The following is a 22,717-nucleotide window of genomic DNA, read 5'->3' as shown; positions in this document are numbered from 1 at the left end:
GGAATATCGTACCGGTTCCCCTGTACAAAAATTTTGTACAAGTCTTGAACCTTTCCTAACAACTTATTGTGTTCTTTAGAAATTAAATTTGGAATTGCAAACAGAACTTAACATTATTGATTCCAAATTCAACTTATCGGTTCTTAGTGGTTTAGACTTGGATCGCAAACGATGTTTAACATTATTGATCTAAACCCACTCATGTTACAAATTCGATTAAATATTTATTTCAGAGATCGGATTTCAGGTCAAACATGGCGAGGCACTTGACCTTCTTGGGTATGGGAACATCCACTACTGCCTCGACAAAGCCTTTCAAAGAAATTCAATATTTAATCTCCGTATAGTAACCCTAGGTTTAACCAAAAAGAACAATCGAATCACAAGATCAAAAAACAAAGAAACACAAATTCGAATCACAAATCTGAAACCTAGAATCACTAGCCTCTTGTGTTTGGTATTTCAAGATCTAAACAAAAAGGATGAACTAGTTATGATGCGGAAACTTAATAACTAGTTATACCATTTATAACTTATAAACCTCACGATCTTCTATCGTATTCCTCTTGTCACGCCCCAGAGGAGTCCCTGTCCGAGAAAATTTCGGCAGCATCTCCCCTGTACGGTGGACAATCTGAAACTTTTCTACATCTCACAAATACCTCAGCCACAGGCGGCTGGAATAATAACAGTAAATAAAAATCAATCACCACGCAGTTTATATATGTATTCAGCCTCTGGCTGTCACAACCACGCAGTTAATAAAATAAACAACATAGTAATACTTTGACTCGAAATCAACCCTACTCAACTACACTCGTAAAGCCCAAATCCGATTTTTCTTACCTCTTCTGCCATCCAGGCAGGCATGTAGTAGAGTAAATCCAAATCATACTAAAAGTCCATCCAACGGAAAGATTCCATACAATATCCATATGTAAGTCCAAAACAAAACTAAAACAAAGTCTGATAGCGAAAAGCTAAAATGAAACAACAACTCAAAAACCAGCAGCGGAGTAGCACTACGTGCAGTGGGGACTAGCGACTGGAACTCCCTCCTGACAGCATCAACCTGAAAATATCAACAATGGAGGCGGGGTGAGTCCAACACTCAGCAGGTACAGTTGATATGCAAAGTAAAGAAACAACACCTAGCACTAATCATGCGTACAGTCTCCTGATAAGAAAGATAAGAATGCATCTGAAATAAACAGGAGAATACTGTACTAACCAGGTCCTGAGTATAAGGTCAAACAGTCCGAGGGATAAGGAAATCCTGTATGCATGTCAAACATAGGTATCCAAACAATATGCAGCATATAAATGCAGCAAACACAAACACAAGCAATAAATGCATCATGCATATGATGCCAATGATGCGTCCTGGTCACCCCTGACGCCAGTCGATCATCTCATACAAAAGTGAGGCCGAGTGGGTAGGGCTGTGACAACCGTGCACTCTGTCGTCACTACTCCTGATGAGTGACCGAGTGGACGGGATGTTATCAGAGTACACCTATCCTCCTACCCCAAATCATAGATGGGGGAGCGCAATGCTCTCAACTCCCGGTACTCAAAGACGAGGAGGAATCCCTGCCGGATAACACGTTGTGTCACACTACCCACGAGCGGACCAACGGTGCCTAACAGAGTCCCTGCTGCAACACACTCAGCCTGAATCGACCACTAACCCATGAGTGGTGGTGTGTGCAGATCCATGTAACTGGCGATGTGCTCAACAATAATGGAGCGGACTATCGCTCAGCATGCAATCATGCAAATGGTGCATGGCACTAACCACAAGAATATCCTGACCTAATCCACATATATATAAAAATGCATCATAGGTCATCGAATCCAAAACAATCCAAAGGTATACAGAAGGTATAAAACCTAGGTCCTGAACATGGTCAAGCATGGCATATCACTACCCCTATAAGCATGTATAAACAGGTAAAATATACCTGAGATGCAAAACCAATCAATCAATCAAGCATGTAAGATTTGGGTAGTGATTAACCGAAACAGATAAGAAACACAATTAATGCAACATGTTAATTTAATTACTAAGCATATCAAATGACATAAGTCAAAAGTACCCGCCTCCGAAAATAGAAAGGTCCAATCCGGTCCGAACACGACGTCGAGATACTCGTCTCGTGTCAAAGTCCTGTATCCAACATAATGTCTAGTTTAGCTAATTCTATCATACAACAATTAGCCAAACTAAATTCTAATCCAATTAAATAATAAGTTCATCCTTAATTCCAATATCAACCCATAAACCTATTTCATATCCATCATCATAATAATCCAATTCCAACCTAATTCAATGTATTTACCAATCTAACCATCCTCTACATCATGCATCAAATCCCTAAATCTTACCTCAATTCACAGTCAAAGTTGATTGCTACAGGATGAAGTAGCTGCTGGAAACCAAAAGCAATCCCACAATTGTTACGCAAAGCTTATAACCTTATAAAAACTTCCACTGACAGCTACCTAGAATCACCAAATCCTTACCTTGTTGCTGCTGGATCAAGACTCGTGGTCGAATTGGGCTGTCCGCCACTAGAAGGTGACTGCCTGTTGCTTCCTCTGCCGAGACCTCACTGTAGGAGGTGGCTGAAGAAAGACACAACAGTGGAATTAGGGCACGGACGAACACACCAAGGCTAGGGTTGTTGCTCCCAACTAAAAACCTTCTCAAACCTCTGAATTCCAGCGATCTAGGGCACAGCACAGTGGAGGAGGCCGACACAAAGGAGATCGGCAAAGGCTCAACTGCTAGGGCTGAGGAAAGCTTCGGCCTCTGTGGTTGGCGTCGGCTCTATGGTCGGCGTCGGCTCTGTGGTGGCGGCAGAGGAGAGGAGAAGAGAAGAACTGCCTCGAGCAGTTAGGGCAGGGGGAGACAGCGTCGGGAAGGAGAAGGTCGGCGTCGCTGGCGTCGGGGCAGAAGCTAAGGCACCGGCATTTGAGGTCGTCGGCTGAGGTGGCGATCGGCTTTCACCGAGAAGAGGAGAAGATAAAGGGGAGGAACCGCCGTGGCCGGCGGTTAGGGCACCGAAGGAGAAGGTGCGCGGCGTCGGGGAGAAGAAGGAAAGGATGCGGGGACGGCTGGGGTTCGGCGACAAAAGCAAAGGGAAAGAAATAAAGAAATAAAAAGGAAAAGGATATATAAATATAATCTTTTCCTCGCTTAAATCGGGTAGCCTAAACAGGCTTTTCCGGACCCCGTTCTTGTTCCCGTTAACTCGTCCATACGAGCTCCGAAAAATTCTCGAAAAATTTCCAAAAATTCCGGAAAATTCCCTTATTAATATTCGCCTATTTTCGGTATTTTACACCTCTTCTTATCTCGAACGTCATGTGAGCGACGATCTACCGAGACGAGAATCTACCCAAGCTTCCTTCTTCTCCTTGCAAGATTTGGCCAACAACAACCTCCTTGAGATGAAGAACTTCGGCCACCAACTAAGCTCCAAGGGATGCTAGAAACAAAGTCTCCTTTCTCTACTTCTTCTCCAAGCAAAATCCGGCCACCAAGGACTCCCAATGAGTTGATGCCGCCGGCTACCAAAGAAGAAGAAAAGGAGATGAGGAAGGATGAAGGGTCGGCCACACTAAAGAAGAGAGGAGAGGAAACAATAGATGATATTGTTGTTCTAAGGTGAGACACCTCTACCCTCTCTTTTATATTCCTTGGCCTTGACAAATAAGGAAAGTTTTATAAATAAAATTTCCTTATATTCCTTGCCAATGTTTAAGAAGAAAAATTTAATTAAAATTTCCTTATCAAACCTCTAATGGCCGACCACCTTATTCCCTCCACACAAGGAAAGTTTTAAATACAAAATTAAAACTTCCTAATTTGTTTCCGGGAATTTTTTTTAAAATAAAAATTTCTCTTTAAAAATTCCCTTCATGGTTGATTATAAAAAAAACTTTTATAAATTAAAATCTCTCTATTAAAACATGTGGATGATTACAATAAGGAAAGTTTCTCAAAATTAAAATCTTCCTTTCATTCTACAAATAAGAAAAGATATCAAATCTTTTCTCTTAATCTTTTGTAGAAACTATAAAAGGAAAGATTTAAATTTTAAAACTCTCTTTTAAAATTATGAGGATGGTTACAAAAAATGAAAGTTTTATCAAAAATTAAAATATTCCTTTTAACTACAAATAAGGAAAGATATCAAACATTTCTCTTATTTCTTTGTAGAAAGCTATAAAAGGAAAGATTTAAATTTTAAAACTCTTTTTCAAAACCATGAGGATGGTTACAAAAAAGGAAAGCTTTATCAAAAATTAAAATCTCCTTTTATCTACAAATAAGGAAAGATATCAAACTTTTCTCTCAATCTTTTGTAGAAAACTATAAAAGGAAAGATTTAAATTTTAAACTATCTTTTAAAATCATAGCTTCTACATAAGAAAGATTTTAAAAAATAAAAACCTTTTAATTTATTATGGCCGGTCACACCAAGCTTGGGTTCAAGCTAGGGTCGGCCACACCTTGGATCCAACTCACCTTGGTTTGGTCGGCCCTAGCTTGGGCTCTAAGCTAGGCTTGGCCGGCCACCTTAAGGTAGGTAAGAAGATGGGTATAGATGGATATAATACTTTATAAATAAGAGGCTAAGATAGGGACTGAGAGGAGGAATTGGTTTTGGTCTCCCAATGAACTTGAGCTTCCCGTGTTCGTCCCGAACACCCAACTTGAGTTCATCAATAATAACTCATTCCACTAAAGAGTTATTATTGAACTACTGCACCAATCCCATATTATTATATGGGCTCCTTCTTATCATGAGTGTGTTAATCTCCCTGTGTTTAAGATGTCAAATGCCCACTAATTAAATGAGTTACTGACAACTCACTTTAATTAATATCTTAGTCCAAGAGTAGTACCACTTAACCTTATTGTCGTGTCGGACTAAGTCCACCTGTAGGGTTTAACATGACAATCCTTATGAGCTCCTCTTAGGGACATTATCAACCTAGATTTCTAGGACACAGTTTTCTTCTATAATCAACAACATACACTATAAATAATATCATTTCTCAACTTATCGGGCCTATTGATTTATCGAACTAAATCACACCCTTTGATAAATCGAAGAAATAGATATTAAGTATATGTGTTTGTTATTATATTAGGATTAAGAGCAAACACTTCCATAATAACAGAGGTATTGTTCTTTTATTTAGTCAGTATAAAAAGAAACTACCTCAAATGATCCTGCTCAATACACTCAGAGTGTACTAGGGTAATTTTATAGTCAAGATAAACTAATACCAAATTATACTACGACTATTCCAATGGTTTGTTCCTAACCATCTTAGTCATGAACTACTATTTATAATTTATAAGGAACTGATAACATGATCTTTTGTGTGTGACACCACACACCATGTTATCTACAATATAAATTAATTGAACAACTACACTTAGCATATAAATGTAGACATTTGACCAATGTGATTCTTATATGTTTATTCAAAAAGCTAGACTTTTAGTATACACTCTAACAGTTATCAAATAATTGTTGTATGCTAGAGAAAGAAAATAAAGAATTAAAATCAATCTTAGCTACTACTTGTCGATTAAAGGACTTCGATAAAATTAAAAATGAGAATGAAAAATTGCATAAAGAAATGGATAACTTGAAAAATTATGCAGGTTTAAATAATCAAAATATTAGAAAATACAATGATTTAAATTGACACTTCAAATATCATAAGGGACAAATTAGAAAAAATTCACAGACATATATTCCTAAGAAAATTTTAATTAACCCAGTAGGAAGGAACTTATATTGTGTTCCAAAATCATATTTGAATTGAATGTCTTTAAAATTAGGATTTTCAGAGAGAAAATTAAATGTTTAATTTCTTTAAGAGGCTTTGTCTAAAAAGTGGTTGTTGCTTTAATAACCAAGAAGGCCTAGTGCCTCGCCATAGCCTAGAAGCCAATTACTGAAATGAATGTTTAATTGACTAACTGTTAAACATTTAATTATAATTAGATAATGCTTTTAATGTTTATCAAAATTCCACAAGAAATTAGTTAGATTTTTTTTCTTATCATTCATTTATAAAAAATTAAATTATGAATTGTTTATCTCATATAATGTTTTTAAATTTTTCGTAAATAGTTAGAAAATTTTCGAGTCCTTGTTAATTTTTTTTTTTTTGTAAAACATTTCAAAGTTTTTTTAAAAAAAACTTATAGTTTTTTTCTTAAACTTTCATATTTTTTTAATTAACTCTTAGACTTTTTATTATTGTTAAGTAGAATTTTTTTTATATCCCATTTTAAATGTGATTAAAAGGGGGAGTAATAAAGATTAAGTCTAAGGGAGGGTAGTATTTCAAATTTTAATTTTTGCACTTAATTTTTGTACTTACAAATCTTTTTTTAATTATAACTGCTATTTGTTTACTTTAACTTAACCTGGGTTTGATCATATTAAAAAGTGGAAGATTGTTGATACCCCAAGGTGATTTTGATGTAATCAACCAAGTTAGGTTAAGTCTTGTTGGTATTTAACCCTATGTCTAAGTATGCAAGAGCTTAGGAGTACAAAAAGTCGAGCAAAAGACACAGCTAGCGAGAAGGACAACACAGGAGAGAGCCAATGGGCTCGGTGCGCTCGAGGGACGAGGTGCTGCGGAAGAGTATGCGGGCGGATAAGAAGAAGACGCACGATATTTCCTACGGACAAGAAGTTAGAGCGGAAGCTTGCTCGAAGGGTAGAAGTTGGGTTTGGGTGAGCCCTATTCCGGAAGACCGAAATCACCCAAGTAGATCCAAAGCCGGAGCGGAAGACCTAGACCTAAGCGAGTAGAGCCGGAGCAAGAACCCGAACCAAACAAGTTAACAAGTTGTTAACTTGGGTCCGGGCGCTTGGACTAAATCCAGGCGCCCAGACGGTCCAAGCGCCCAGACCTTGAATCTTATCTGGATCATGTCAAACGCGATCGGTTACGGCGAGGATAAAGTTTTATCCCCCTCTAGGTGTATGGAACCTTTCCAGGCGCCCGGACCAGGACTATAAGTGCAACCCTTATCCCAGAAGCAGAAAAACAACTGAAAAAGAGAGAAACAACACTTGTAATCGTTTACTTGTTTATTTAGCTTTGTGATTGTGAGCTTTGATTACTGTAAGAGGCTTCTCTACCCGAAGGAGAAAATATTGAGTTTTTTATCATCCTTGGATTAACAATCTCCCCAGTTGTAACCAAGTAAATAGTTGTGCTTCTTCTTTTCTCTATTTAGTTTTTATTTGTTTTATACAAGTGTTAATATTGGTAAAGCTATAAGTCAATTTTTTTTTTTGTTTTCTTACTGAGAAGGGGAGCCTTGGCGCAACAGTAAAGTTGTTTCTTTGTGACCAAAAGGTCATAGGTTCAAATCTTGAAAATAGTCTCTTGCAAAAAAGTAGAGTAAGACTGTGTATAATGGATCCTTCCCCGGGACCCTACATAGTGGGAGCTTCATGCACCGAGCTGTTCTTTATTGGGAAGGCTATTTACCCCCTCTAGCCGGTCGCCCGGGATCCAACATACACCACACCTAATTTTAATTCATTTGTTATTCATCAAAACTTAAGTTTGGCCATTGGTGCTAATTACACCAACAGGATGACTCCAAACACCTCCAATATGCCAGATCAGTCGAACATTGACAGCGAAGCGGATAACAACTCAGCCCAGAGGAGGCGCCCCAAATCCACCACGTTAGCAAGAATAGTCACTTCGACTAGTAAGTTATAAAAAGAGCCCTTGAGCTCTAAGTTTAGATAACACATTCTGTAATTTCCATTTCCAAATCGGTTTTACGATTCTTGCTCGTAAATGCTATAAGGGGCTACTCCGCTTCCGATCATTGTTAAAGGAGCTTTAGAGTGCACTTTATATTACCTTAAATTAGGAACCACCCATATTGCAAACCAAGTAAATCCGTAGTCTCCTTACTTTCTTTTATGCATTAAATTTATTGTTAATTAGTCTGTCCTTGCAAAACAATTAGCAAGATAAGTTGTAAAGTTTTATTTGTAGGCTATTTATTCTCTTTTAGCCGGTCCACTAACCCTAACATGGAGTAGTTAAGATTTGAATCTTAGATCTCTTAGTTATCCATTGAAGGACCTAACCATTATACCATTACCCCCGGCTGCATGGATCTCTATTTTTTTTAATAATCCAAGTATCTAGTTTTTTGAACTGACTAATTCTAGAAGTGATCGACCCAGCTCTAGGGAAGTTTTCCATTGACCATTAGGATAAATCGAGAAGCACTCATAGAGGTCATCTAAATGACCAACATTCGTAGGCTGGCTGTACAGATCTTTACTCGAACTTCAAGTGAGTTGATTGTATAGGAAATGAGTTAGGAGTATAAAAATGAACTCGACCCCCCTCCTAACTAGACTCAAGTTGATCTAAAAAAAATTAAGTTCGGGCTGGAGGTTTTCAGGTTCGGATTGGATTTAGGCTGATCTAAATTTAGGAGTTAAGATTTTTTTATAGTTAAATTAAATTTTATTTTAAAAATTAAGGTATTTTATGTACATAAATAATTAAATGTATATAATAATGGTGAAAATATGAAAATAGAAGTGAAAAATTATAAAAAATAATAAAAAAGAGATTTTTTTTCTTGATTAGGTTGGTTGATCGAATTATCCAGATTCAAATTTAGATCGTTTAGATTGATTTTAAGTTCAGATTCAGATTTCAGATTGAATTTTTTTATAATAGATTTTCAATCGGATTCGAACCTATTTAATCCAGCCGTATTGACAACCCTATAATGAGGGGATACTTTTTGCTCCCGGTTCACCGCGCCGTGTGTCTTTCCGGTTCGAACCTTCCATGCGACAAGTTAAACCCCCACCGCGCTCGTGAAACAGAAGGCTCCTCGCTTCGTTCGCTGTAGTCTGGAAGGAGAAGACCCCCTGCGGCGATCGAGAGTAGCGATGGCGGCAGGAACGGCGTCGAAGGTTTCGGACGATTTCGGGATGGCTTCCGATCGAAACAAAGCTATGGCTTTTGCTCTCTTCAAGCGCCTCTCTCTCGATCCGGTAATCTCAGATTTCCATCGTCATTAGGGTTTTTGTGCTTCCCTTCATTTGTCTCTTAAGGAAAAACCAAGCTTCACTCTCTCTCATATTTTTTATTTTGACATATGCGTGTCGCTAGGCTGGATATTTGGTAGAATGATAACGAAATTAGTTGCCTTTCAGTTCACATTTAGTACAAAATTTTACTTAATTATTTAGGTTTATTTCACTATATGAATTTGAAAATGATGCATATGGTTTTCTTTTTCGTTTTGATCATCATAAAATTTGAAAATGTTTGTGTACTTCCTTTTTATAGCCGTATATTTTGATATTGTAGTAATAACTTATTTTACTGGCATAGTTGACACTTGAGGTTCATGCAACTTTTTTCATTATATTCTTACAGACTTGAAGAGTTTTCTAATGTGTGTTTATTTACATCTTTGGAATATTTAAGTTCCGTTTGTTGTATGTTCTTTTCTAAGAGGCTAAAAAGAAAGTGATGTCTACTGGTTTGTATCTTGTAAATCTGTCGGGACAAAAGAATCTTAATAATAGAAGTTGAAAGTTTTGTTCAACAATTTATTATTGCGGAACTTCCCAATAGGAATGATATAGTAGTGTACATGCAATTCTGACTGGTAGGATTCAAGAACTAATATTGTTTGAATTTTACAGAACAAGTACTCTAGTGGAAGAATTGAAAGCTCTGATATGACAAGCCTATTCTCAAACATTTTGTGTTTATCAGACCATCAGGTTCCTTTGTCAAATGAACATGAGGTGAAGATAGAACTTAGTTGTTCTGTAAACTATCATTGTTTCATTTCCTCTAATTTTATCATTATTTTTTTTAAATTTTGATTTAGATAATGAAGTGGGTTGCATTTGCAAGTAGCTTTCCCAATGATGGTGATGCATGCCTTCTGGCACTTAAACATCTGAATGAGGAACTGAACCTTAAGTCTGTTTTATTAGACAATGGACTTAAACCATCAGAAGCTGACATAGTTGTGTTTTCAGCAGTTCATTCTTGTGTGGTATGTATTTTGTAAAGTCTACTAGAAGTGTTTTTTTCTTGGTTTTGTTTACGTATTGTTGTGGCACACTGCCAGGGTAAAGAAAAACACTTGTGCTATTGTTATCAGTGTGACATACCGAGGCACAAAACTAGTTTTATTTTAATTATATGCGCATTATTGTCTTTCTTATAATTATCTCGTGTAGGTGGGTCATTGCTCTTATGCTCCTGCAACAAAGTTGGTTTGTTTTTATTTGACAAGCTGCTTTTCGTAGTCTAGACAAACTGTTTGCACCGGATTGCAATGCTCCATATCTCGCCCTTCCGCTACCTTCCTAGATCTGGCTAGACATCATTAGTGCAGGACATTTGGAACTAATTAGAAATGAATCTCAGTATTCTTGAACTTATTGGAATTGGGGACAAGAACCCAAATCTTTTTGAAATAGATAAAAGAGAGACTTGTTTGAGATATATACTTGGTGTCTTTCTTCCCCTCTCATGTATATATTCCTGTCAATATCAACCCATCACTTTATCCCTCAACACCACTATTTGAAAGTGACAACATACATACCAATACACTCTTACTATACCAGTAGTTTAACCAAAATAATACTAGTTTACTACTGCTTGAAGTCAACTCCACTACTTACTCATCAAGATAACTACACTTGCTAAGTGTAGCAAAAAACAATATTCATGTTTGTATACCATCTAATTGATGATATTTAATGCCACCAGATATATTACTCTTATAAACATTATCCTTCCTACTTTATTTGTTACATACAAGTACATAACCATTTTTCTGTGGTCTTTTGAGTTATCTGACTTGTTAAGTTTGAAGTTTACTGGCTATCCTTTGCTTCCTGCACTTCCAAATACTAATTTTCAGCTGTATCTTAGAGAATGCAAAAAGTTATGCCATTCTAATATTCTTCATTCTACTTATTTGGGATTTTTTTATGTTAGAGTCGTCTTGCTAACACATCTGTGCAAAAATTTCCTAATGTGATTAGGTGGATGGACTATATCCAGGTACTATTTTGAGATAGCATGTCATTTTTGGTGCTCTGTTTCTGAACATTATAGATGTAACCTGATAGGAAATTTCACACACTAGATATTTTATGTGCAGTAGCCTGGGGTAACCTGCTGTTTAAAATTGATTCCATTTGATTCATTCATATTAACACATACTGTTAACATTTTTAATATAACCGATAGTGTCCTTTTACAGCTTAATGCACATGGCTTCAAATGTGTTTGTATTTACACAAAACTGTTCACGTTATTAGAATGCTTAGATGCAAACTTATATAAATCTCCATATAATCTGAGAATAGTCCAAGTTGCTTATACAAAACTTGTAATGCATCTACTAATATGATTAGAATTGCAGAGTATCGTAGGTTCTTCTATCACATATATGAAATTGACCTTATTGAGCTCAATAGGATGATGCTTTGTTTCCTTCTCATCATGATGACAGTCATTAGGAGATATGTTGCTGTTAATCTTGTGCTGTATTACTAGCTTAGTAACAAGTAATCTTATTAGAAGTTGGAAGATTTTTGTCAATTGCTTATTTATTTATCACTTAATAGATATTGAATTTTTTGGATAAACATTGTTGGTGTTGGAAGTACCAGCTAATCGAACCCGGTTATTCCGCTGTTTTAACTTGAGTTTTCCCAAAAAGTGAAAAAGTGACTCGCGCTATTCACCCCTCTAGTGCGCTTTACGATCCTACAAACATGAAATAATCTAATTTTTGAATAGAAGTTCTTAAATAGTGTTTTCTCTTTACCAACTCTCATTTTATCCTTCTCATAGTTAATTTTCAAATTGTATCGTTACCTTTTCAATATATTTACATGGGCCATCATTGGTATTTTCTGTCTTATGTAGATCTCTTGTTCCCATATCTCGCCCACAGCTCAGATCCAACAGATTAAGATGCTTGTTTAGTTAAAAAAAAAACTGTTAGATCTAGTAGTTAAATTATATCGGATTATGATGAATTCATTTCAATAATCGCACACCACAATATTTAATCCTTCTTATGACCAGATGAATTTTGAGCTGGATTTTTCAATTGTGAACTCGAACACTTTTTGAGTATGAAGTTAACTAATTTGTATCTGATCTTGCTTATGCGGTGTCTTTTCTTTTGTCTTTTCCTCCCATTTGGTACACTCCAACAAGCCTTGCATGTCCTAGCTAGAAGTTGTCATTCTAATCACCAGTTATCTAAACTTTGATAGCTTCTAATGGGTGAAATTGGTTGTGTAGATTAGATAGGATTGTCTTTATACAAGAACATTTCACAAGAATATTAGATGGAATTGTCTTTACATATGATACCACAAGAACATTTCACAAGAAGATTAGATGGAATTGTCTTTACTAGTTATTTTGTTTGGTCAATAATAAGTGATCCGTGATGTGTCCAAGTTCACCCTTGAGCTGTGTTTTTCAACATCATATTCCATTTCCATATATGCAGGACAAGGAAGATTTTGGTGGTGTATTTGCAAAAATCGTGGTCGACAAGCCAGAATTCATACCTATTGTGAGTATACTTTTCCTTGCTGTTAAATTGCTCACATTAGTTGGTCCTTTTAATTTGTTCTAGGGCTACAATCCTCAGAGATGAAGTTTCTATCTTTGTTTCCAATCTTTCTTGGTGGTTGGCATCTACACGGCTGTACTACTGCTCTTTCTTGTATATTTTTATTTACACTATTCCCGACTAATCTTTATGTTTTTTTAATCTTATATCTATATTTTTTCTTGAGTGTTAATTATTTTAGTTACTACAATGTCTGACGATAGGTTACTGACATATTAAGTACCTAATGAACATGAATTTATTTTGATTGTTTCATTTCTGTCCAAGTTTGCATTTCCCCCCCCCCCCCCCCTGTAAAATTCAAGCCTGAACTTGGTCATCATTTGCTTGGCCTTAAGGAAATTGCAAAGAAAAAGAATTCTGGTGATAATAAAGCTAATGGACCTTCAGGAAAAGATAGCGGGGCAAATGAGAAGAAAAAGAAAACACTAGAGAAGGAGACAGCTGAGAAGGATGCAGAATCCAATATAAGTATTCTCAGTATACAAATTGGTATCATTCGAAAGGCATCAAAGCACCCATCAGCTGATAGGTAGTTTTGTTATTCAACTTTCTAGTGTTGAATACTTGATCAAATTTAACATTGTTACAGTTTGTTGGTGGAGGAGATAGATTTGGGAGACGGTAACTACCATAGAGTAGTTAGTGGTTTTACAGCCCTGAAGACCTAGTAGTAAGTGAATCTTAATGGAAAATAATTCTTAATCCTCCAGTGCAAGTCTTATTTATTTTTTTTTTTCCAATTTATTGTATTTATACTTCAAATTGACAATTCAGAACCGAAGAGTAGTTCTGGTGACAAATGTGAAACCGGGAAAGCTACGTGATTTCATGTCTGCTGGATTGGTAATTTTTCCGTGCTTTTATATCCACTTGAAGTTAGGTTTAACCAGACCATTTTAGTCCATTTTGATATTGTCATCTCAGTTGTCGAATTCCATAATTTTCATTATAATTAACTATTGAGTAGTGCCTTGCTTCCTGTTATGGTTATTAGCAGATAATTAATTATGTGACAGATTTCACAACAATTATAAAGGATTTTTTCTCATGTGAGTATTGATTAATTGTGGAAATATTTTTTTTATCGCATGTGCTGCAAAAGGATGCATTTAGGTTCCTTCTTCCGGGTTCTCTAATTTACTATATTTGTATTTGAATGTTCTTTCTTTGGTTTGTTGTGTTATTTGATTTATCTATGCAATTAGTTGTCTTTCCCCAAGTGAGTTATTCTTGACTGTGCACAATTCTATCGTGAGTCCTTGTGAGTCCTTGTGCTTAAATAGCTGGATAGCACTCACAATACATGTTCAAATAGCTTTATTATCAGGTGAATATCTCATAAACACAATAAAACTAGAAACATAATGTACAAAGTTGTAGAATCATATCAAAGTCAATAGTCAGCTATCTCTCATAAATATGAAGAACAAAATAACAAATGTGAAGCAAACCATTGAAAAGTTGAAAGTGACTTGCAAAACTCCAATTCTGATAGTGAGTTTCTCAGATCAAGATTAATAATAGTTCGCAAAACGGCTTACCTTAAGCTAATTTAGGGATGAGAATAAGGTAAAGATTGTCTGTAATAGTGTAATATTGGTAGGAGAGTCTCCTATTAGGGATCAAAGAATACAAATAAATAACAAATGAATAAAGGTGAGTGCAATGCATCATCCCCCACTCTATCAATTGTTAGATGAGTATAAAACTCTCTGTTTTGTATCTTTATATTCCCCTATATTTATGGATGCATGCTTGGCATATAAAGTTGGGTGGAATTTTTAGGTCTCATTAAAGTTGATAATCTTAACTGTTGCTGAACTGTAACATCTCCAATTATGCAAGTCTTCTGTTAGGCATTATTTAACCATCATAGTTCACACTATCTTCAAGATCCTGTGGCCATAGGTTTAAGTATTAACAAATACAATAACCTCCACACACCCTCCTATCCTTGATGTCATGTGATTCTTGTTAGGTACAGGAGTCTCTAACCATCAAACGCCCTGCATTATACTTACGGTACCTAGTTTGGGTCTCAACCAGAGCATCTTCAAGCTGTTTACTCCCGAGTGTGATGTCCTCACAGGTTTACCAAAAGGGTTTAATCACATAGGGCCACCTATTCAATGGTAGACTGCTCTTAAGCTCCCTCAGGAGCTTCTCTTTGGGCATTGGGTGCTTGCTCTTTTGTTTTCTGTGGCTTTAGCTCGACCGCCTTCACTATAGACAGATTGTTGGCAGTGGTGAATTAGTTCGCCTTCTATTTCATTTTGATGTAGTCACTTAGAGGATTTTTATAAAGGTAATAAGATTAAAGGTTGCCATTAATATGATGGGTTTAGAGTGATTGACTTGCCTAACAACTTCAATGAATCACTTCAAGAATTTAAACAATGGTCCATTGCATAGTTATAAACATTTGATCCAATTGACGGTTTGACTTGAAAAAAATGGAACCTGATATCTCTCTAGATTGGTTAGTTCATAGATTGGATGTGCATGGATATGAAAAAAAAAAAGGAAGGTAAAAATGGGTCTGATCAGCCTTGGTGGAAATCATGTCATTTGTCATCTGACTTGAAATACCAAAAATGCGATACCTGGATTAATATTTATTGATGAAATCAATAAATTTCTTATTTAACCTATGGATCTAGGTCGGTCCAACCGATGAACTTGGTTTAGTCAATGTCTAGGTTGACGCGTGATTCGATCGATTGGCCCAACGTGTGATTCGATCAATTGTCCCACTGGTTAGAACATTGAACTAGTTACTTAGAACTTAATTGGTTCAATTTTTTATATTGTTTTTATAATTATGGTTTATTATGCCTTTATCAGAGTGCCATTCTAATCTTCACTTTGGTTTTTTTTCAATTTCTCCCTACAAAGTTGACTTTAAAATCTTGACACATTTTGTCAAAGGAACCAGTGCTGTCGAAGAGTAGCCTAAAATCATTGGTGGACTACTCCTAAGTAGTTAGGAAGAGTAGGAACATGAGGGTGTTTGTAACTGCATGCAAAAGTACTCGCGTAGAGGCTTGCACGTGTTCTAATGGGTCATTACTTTTGTAGTAAGCATCTATACTAGGTATTTGGAATCCTCTCGATATTAATTGTTTTTAGATATCAAGGGTGAAGAGTGTTTTGACCAGCCTAATGCAAACTCATTGGCTCTAGATCCTTTTCATGTGTAGGCTCCTTGCCCTTTGGTCAAAATTTGGGTCCAGGTCAAGCTCATCTCCATCTTGGTCATAATTTGATTAGATGAAGGAAGTGACCTATTAACTTATTAGCCCTTCACTATCCTTAAATCCAAATTGATAGTAGTTCTCTCGTCTAAGCACATAAAATTTATCTATTAACCGATAACTCAAAATGTGGGACTAAACTTAAGTTGCCACAATCTCCCCTAGTTTACATTTTAATATTCTCTTTAAGATCCAAGTTCTAATTCATTAGTAAGGATCATTCCTTATCGCCAACATTTGAGGTCGAATGCAAAGGTTTAAAATTTCGAGATGTGTCAGAGTTTCGATCTCGGACCAGAACTATATGATTTTAGTATCGTATCAGTTTTGATACTTTTTAAAAAATTTAAATATAAGTGTCTATTAATTAAAAATTAATTTATTAATATTTGATTGTTATATATGTTCACTATTGTTATTATATTTTGGGTGTTGAGTTTGCCTATTAAATTTTTACAACTATAGAAAGGTATAAATTTAAAAATTATTTTTAATTATTAAAATATATATTTAATTTAAAAAAAAATAATTCTCAAAATAAAATTATTCGAAGGTCTTAAATTATTTTTTTGAATGTTTTTATAATTTTTTAGAATTTATTTAAAATGTTTAAAAATTATATTTTGAATTTTTTTAGATTATTTTAAATTAACATCCAATTTTCAATATATATTAAAAATTTCAAATTATTTGATAAATTTTAAAAATTGTCCTCTAAAATAAAAAAATTTGCAGTTGTTGCTGCAAGTGCCACGACCACACGGAGGTTAGGTTGTCGTGTGGTTGTGGTTGCAACACCATTTGATCCCTCGTAGAGATCACTGGGGGAGGAGGGGGGGGGCATCGATGGAGGTTGTGGCATTCTCTGTGCCCTCACAGAGGGTATTGTGGGGGTGACGAGGTGCCTATGCCGATTGGCATGACACGAAATTTAAATCCATATCCCAATTATGACTACACTATCATATAGGCAACCCTTTGCAACACCTCATCATGTCTTGGGTTTGCTGTGATACCAATTACCATAACTATTGACTTATCAGACTCAGCTATAACCAATTTTCCAAAATACTTAAGCTTAAGCCCAAGTTAATAATAATTATAGCTCTCTAATGTAAAGCTTCTATTAATCCATAAGTCATAATGTGGGACTAAATTTAGACAATCTCTTCTGACCAATGTTGCCTTTGAGTTCTTTCATTACCGATCTGGGCTCGATCTGGGCTACGACAAATTTGGTGTTTTCTTCTTGTGTTTTTTCCTCCTTCCCCTTGTCTTGTTTATGGTTGGGGTTGAAGTAGTGAGTCATCACTTGTAGATACTTCTTCATTCTCCCAACTTCTTTGTTAACCTATATTGTGTCTTCTTTTGTAGTGCTAAATTGTTTTTTTTTTTTGTTATTTAGACGGGAAAAACTTTTTTATTCTGACAGGGTAGAAGTGATCTTAATGGTCTTGGGGTGCACTCTTTTTCTTGGGGCTTATGGTGAATTATTCCTAGTTCAGTTGTCTTCTTCTATTGATTCTTCCTGATTACATTTTGACGTCAATCTTATATTGTCGAGATCAGAACAGATAAAGTTAAATTTTACTAATAATGAAGCTCTTGACTCCTTGTGTTCCTTCTCATTCTCCTTTATCTTGTTTATGGTCAGGGTTGAAGTAGCGATATATCACTTCTACTCTCAGCTTCTTTGCTTACCTATATTGTATTATCATCTTCTCCTGTAGTGCCGAATTTAAAAACTACTTTATTCATACAGGAGGAGAAGGTATCATCATTGTCTTATTTTGATTCTTGGTGTTCTTTTTTTTCTTGGGGCTTTGGTCGATTATGCCCTTGCGGGTTGTCTTCTATTGATTCTATGATTGTACATTTTCCATAGATAATGTCAATCCATTATTGTTGGGATTATAACAGATAAATTTTATTAATAATGCAGGATTTGCCCAAAAGGTGCACACATAGAATTGACCAAAAGGTGCATCATACTTTGATAATTATCAAAGGGCGCACTAATTTATCTGGTTTTCCCGTTCTACCCCTCCTACCAAACTTGACTTTTTACCCTCTTTCCTCTCTTATTTGTATGCATTTTTCTCTCTCTCTCTTCGATTTCCTCTCTCTTCTCTTTCCTCCGATTAAGTTTTTCTTTTTTAGATGCCCCACGAAAGTTTAATCCACCTATGGGGAGTCCGAAATAAGTAATGGAGGGTATTTTTGAACTCCTTGTAATCTCAGAAATTTATAGGAAATGAAATGAGTGTAATTTGAACTCTCTAGGTCGACAGAAACCTACTGATGGACCTAGGCTATTTGGATTTCTGTAAACTTTCACCCATTTAGTGGAGTTGAATGAGAGGAAGGAATATATGATGTTAAACCTTGGTTCTGATCAAAGAAACACGGTGAGCATGATGTGGGAAGACTAGGATCATGTTGGGCCTGATCTGAGCAAATCAAGCCCAATGTGGGCCTTGTCTCTGAGACCAGGCCCAAGTAGTCTAGTTTAAAGTTAACATAATAATGGAGCACCTATGGGGAGCCCGAAATAAGTAATGGAGGACACCTTTAGACTCCTTGCAATCTCAGAAATTCACAGGACATGAAATAGGTGCAATATGAGCTCTCTGGGTCTATCAGTGAGTTTTGACCAAAACCCGACCTAAGCTATTTGGATTTTTGCAAACTTGCAGCCATCCGATAGGGTTGAGTAAGAGGAAGGTAGATATGATGTGAAACCTTGTTTTGATCAAAGGAACCCTATGAGCATGGTGTGGGAAGACACGTGATCTGCAACTCTGCTCCTCTTCCCACACCATGCTCATAGTGTTCCTTTGATAAGAATTATGGTTTGACATCATATCTACCTTCCTCTCACTCAACCCTACCGGATGGCTGCAAGTTTGTAGAAATCCAAATTGTCTAGGTTCATTAATGAGTTTCGGTCAAAATCCATTAATTTGCTTATAGAGCTCAGATTGCATCCATTTCAAGTCCTGTGGATGGAGTCCAAAGGTGCCCTCCGTTACTTTGTTTCGGGCTTCCTATAGGTGCTCTAGGATTAAACTTTCGTGGGGCATGGAAAGGAGGAAAGAAACAAAAAGTTTAATTGGAAAAAAGAGAAGAGAGAGAAAAGTTACATACATATGAGAGATGAAAGAGTAAAAAGTCAGGTTTGAAAAGGGATAGAAAGGGAAGACTAGCTAAATTAGGGCGCCCTTTGGTAATTATCAAAGTATGGCGTATCTTTTGGTTAATTCCTAACTCTGTGTCCGCCCTTTGGGAAATTCCCTTTAATAATGAGGATCGAATTACAGTGTTGATTCGTAGTTGGAAAAAATACAAGTTGAGGATCCATGAGATGGGTGACTTAGTTTTAGTCTCGATTTTGGTAGAGTGAGGGTCAATCTCTTGAGGGTGGCTTGAGGATAATCAGGTTTTAACAATCCTAGGTTTTTGATGCTTGAGTGAGGTTCTAAGGGTTGTGTTTTGATCCAAGATGGCTTATGTCTTTAAGACTTTGTGTGGGGAAGAGTCCCTTGTTTTTCTTAGTTTGGAAGATTGAGTGTGCATGACTCCTTTCCTTTCCATGGCAAAACTCTACTTTTATTGTAAACTCGATAACTTCTATTGTTTAGTGAGTATCCTATAAAAATTTCATTTCCCACTTTTGAGGTAAATTTTGCTAAGTATTCTCTTATATTTAATATATAAACTGAGCATCCAAATACTTTAAAATATTTAATGTTAGGTATTTTATTATAGTAAATTTCAAATGAACTTTTATTATGTTTTTTAGTTATTGTTGTTTTGTTTTGGACATTGCAGGCTGTACTAACGGCCACAGTCCAAAAAGTAATTGGGTAGTTGATATTCATTAAGTATTGTTCTAGTGGTTTTTTTGAAGGGTTCTATTTTTTCTTTCCACTATTCCATTTTGTTGAGGTGTTTTAGGATATGAGAATTCATGATGGTACCCATTTTTTAAGCAAAATTTATGAAACCTATGGTTTTTTAATTCTCCACGGTTATCACTCTTAATTCTTTTAATTTTTAAATCCTTTTTATTTTTTGTTCGTTTACAAAAATTACTAAAGATTTCAAATGTTTTATCTTTGTTTCTTAAAAATTTTATCCAAGTAAATCTTGAATAATTATCAATTATTACTAAGCAATATAGACTTTTATTGATTGATTTGATTCCATGTGAGTGAAATAAGTCTCAAGTTTAATAATTCGAGTATTGAGTTGGTTTGAGTTGATTTAGTCTGTTTTCTTTATTGGCAAATATTACAAATTGTTGATTCCAAGTTAAGTAATTTTGGTAATCCTCTAACTAGGTCACTTAATTTAGTGATGTTTCTAAAGTGATTGTGGGATAGTCTTTTGTGCCATAAACGGATAATCTTCAAACGAAAGTATTTGTATATTAAGTCCTTGGACATCTAGTTTAATTAGATGTCTGGCTGGTTCAGTTTGTATAGCTAGCCATTCAGGAGGAGAAAGTAGCCAAGACAAATGTTTCTTTTTCTTCAAGTATATGAAGTATTCTATTTCTAAGTACAGAAGACAAAGTTTGTATGAGTCTATGTCTTGGACCCAAAGTTGTTGTAGGAGTCCATAGTTCATGAGTAAGAAGAGTAATTAACCTTCCTCTATAATTTTTGTGTTTGAATTTGTCAGCATGAATATTTGCTTTTCTGAAGGAATAAAAAAGTTGACATCGATAGCCTAAGTCTGAAGTTCCGGGAGTAGCACATTGAGGAAAAGATTTTGTTCACTTGATTTTATAAGTGTGTTCTTCTATATAAGTAATAGTTACCCCAAATATGGGATTTTGATGAAACCAATTCAAGGTCTCTTCAAGTTCAACGAACTGTTTATAGGAGGTATCACCCAAACCTCGAAGATAAGCATGTCTTTAGGAAATGCTTTGATGGACAGAAAATTGTCCCTTTTTGTGTTGGCTTGTAAGACTTCCAGTGACTTATATTGCATTGGTCGAAGTGGAACAAACAGCACATCAGTATCTTGTCTTTCTAGAATATATTTTTTTTGATGAATACTTTCTGGAATATTAGTGCTGGATGAAGTTGCCGCCATTAAGTATGCTTTGTCTTCTTGGATAGTATTATCCAGATGAAGTAAAGGACTTATTATAAAGTTAGGACCTAATTTGTTCCTAAGTAAGTCATTGGCTTCATTAATGGAATAAAAGCCTTTATAAGGGGGTTTATCTTCTTCCGGGAGAAGTACTTTGACTTCATCCCAAGTAGAGTATAAGCCTGCATAGGCTCTTGCAAGAATAGCATAACACGAGAATTTCTTCCCAAGTGATTTTTGGAGCGTAGTAAGGAAGTAATTTGACAGTGCATTAATAATAGCTATCTTTTGATTAGCTACTCCTGGAGAGGTTGGGATGTTCCAGATGCTATCAATTAAATATTGTTGATAGGATCAAGTTGTATTCTTACTGAAACTGAAAAGTAGTTTTAGGTCTCGAGTATTGCGGAAGTTCATGAATTCCAAATTTCATAGGATAGGATCAAGTTGTATTCTTACTGAAACTGAAAAATATCTTCGGGTCTCGAGTATTGCGGAAGTTCATGACTTCTAAATTTCATAGTCTTTTTATAACCTTAAATGCGAACTCATTTTTGGTGGTCAATTTATGCAAGAATCATGTTAAGTTAATAATCTTGATAAAGTATCTGCTAAAGAGTTATTACTGTCTTTAATATGTTTCCAATGGATTTCAAGGTCTCTATTTAAAATAGTATCTATGAATTTGATCCATCTTTTAGATCCAAGACCTTTCCTCACATCCTTTAATTGTTGACTATATTTGACGATAACCTCGCAATTTGTTCTGAGTGTAATTTCTAGCTTGCTGTAAATAAATAGCATGAAGGCCTCTAAACAATAAATGAATGCCAATAATTCATAGTCTAAGGATGTAAGTCGACCTTTTTCTTTGTAGTTGCTTGAGGCATAACGGCAAAGAGATTCAGACTTTTTCGAGTTGTATTTAGACCTTTTACTGAATAGAGCTCCACCCCAACCAGTTTCACAACCGTCATTTTGATGATTAAATAGTCTGTATGTAAGGGTAAGGTTAACTGGGGTAAGTGTTGTACCATGTTTTTAATTTGTTTAACTAAAGCAACATCTTGTTGATTAAAATATCTTTGCTCAGTTTGTGAAGTTTTATTATATAAGGGACCACTATGTTTGCCAATGTCTTTTAGATATGGTCTGGCATAATTGAGTAATCCTAAAAAGGATCCAAGTGTTTTAATATCTTTCATTTTATCAAGAAAAATTAATATTTTATTGGCTGTATGAGCCTAGAGTGTTATTTTTCCTTGGCTTAACAAGGCTTCCTAAAATTCAATATGCGTTAAGGCAAGTTGCATCTTTTTCTTTGAAACAATTAATCCATGTTTCTCAAATAAGTTAAAGATCATGTGTAAGTGAGCTTAGTGCTCTTCTTTGGTATTAGAAAACACTAGTATGTCATCAATATAAACATAAGTGAAAGTGGTCACTGGTCTAAAAATATCATCCCTTTTTTTTTTTTTGAAAAAGTTGAGGTGATATTTTAAGTCCGAATGATATAACTAACCATTCAAAATGTCCTTCAGGACATGAAAAGACTGTCCAAGGAACAGAGTCAGGGTGCATTCTTACTTGCTAAAATTCAGATTTCATGTCAAACTTA

The 22,717-nt window shown here is 35.6% G+C and overlaps 1 pseudogene; it reads left to right on the top strand.

Annotated features, from left to right (window-relative positions):
- The first annotated feature begins 8,917 nt into the window (after window positions 1-8,917).
- The window catches only part of LOC122001455, a 28,406-nt pseudogene continuing 14,606 nt past the window's right edge, over window positions 8,918-22,717 (top strand).

Source organism: Zingiber officinale, chromosome 7A, assembly GCF_018446385.1.
Source record: "Zingiber officinale cultivar Zhangliang chromosome 7A, Zo_v1.1, whole genome shotgun sequence".
NCBI classification, from domain to species: Eukaryota; Viridiplantae; Streptophyta; class Magnoliopsida; order Zingiberales; family Zingiberaceae; genus Zingiber; species Zingiber officinale.
Note: the sequence above shows the minus strand (reverse complement) of the source record. Positions and strands in the feature narration are given on the sequence as shown.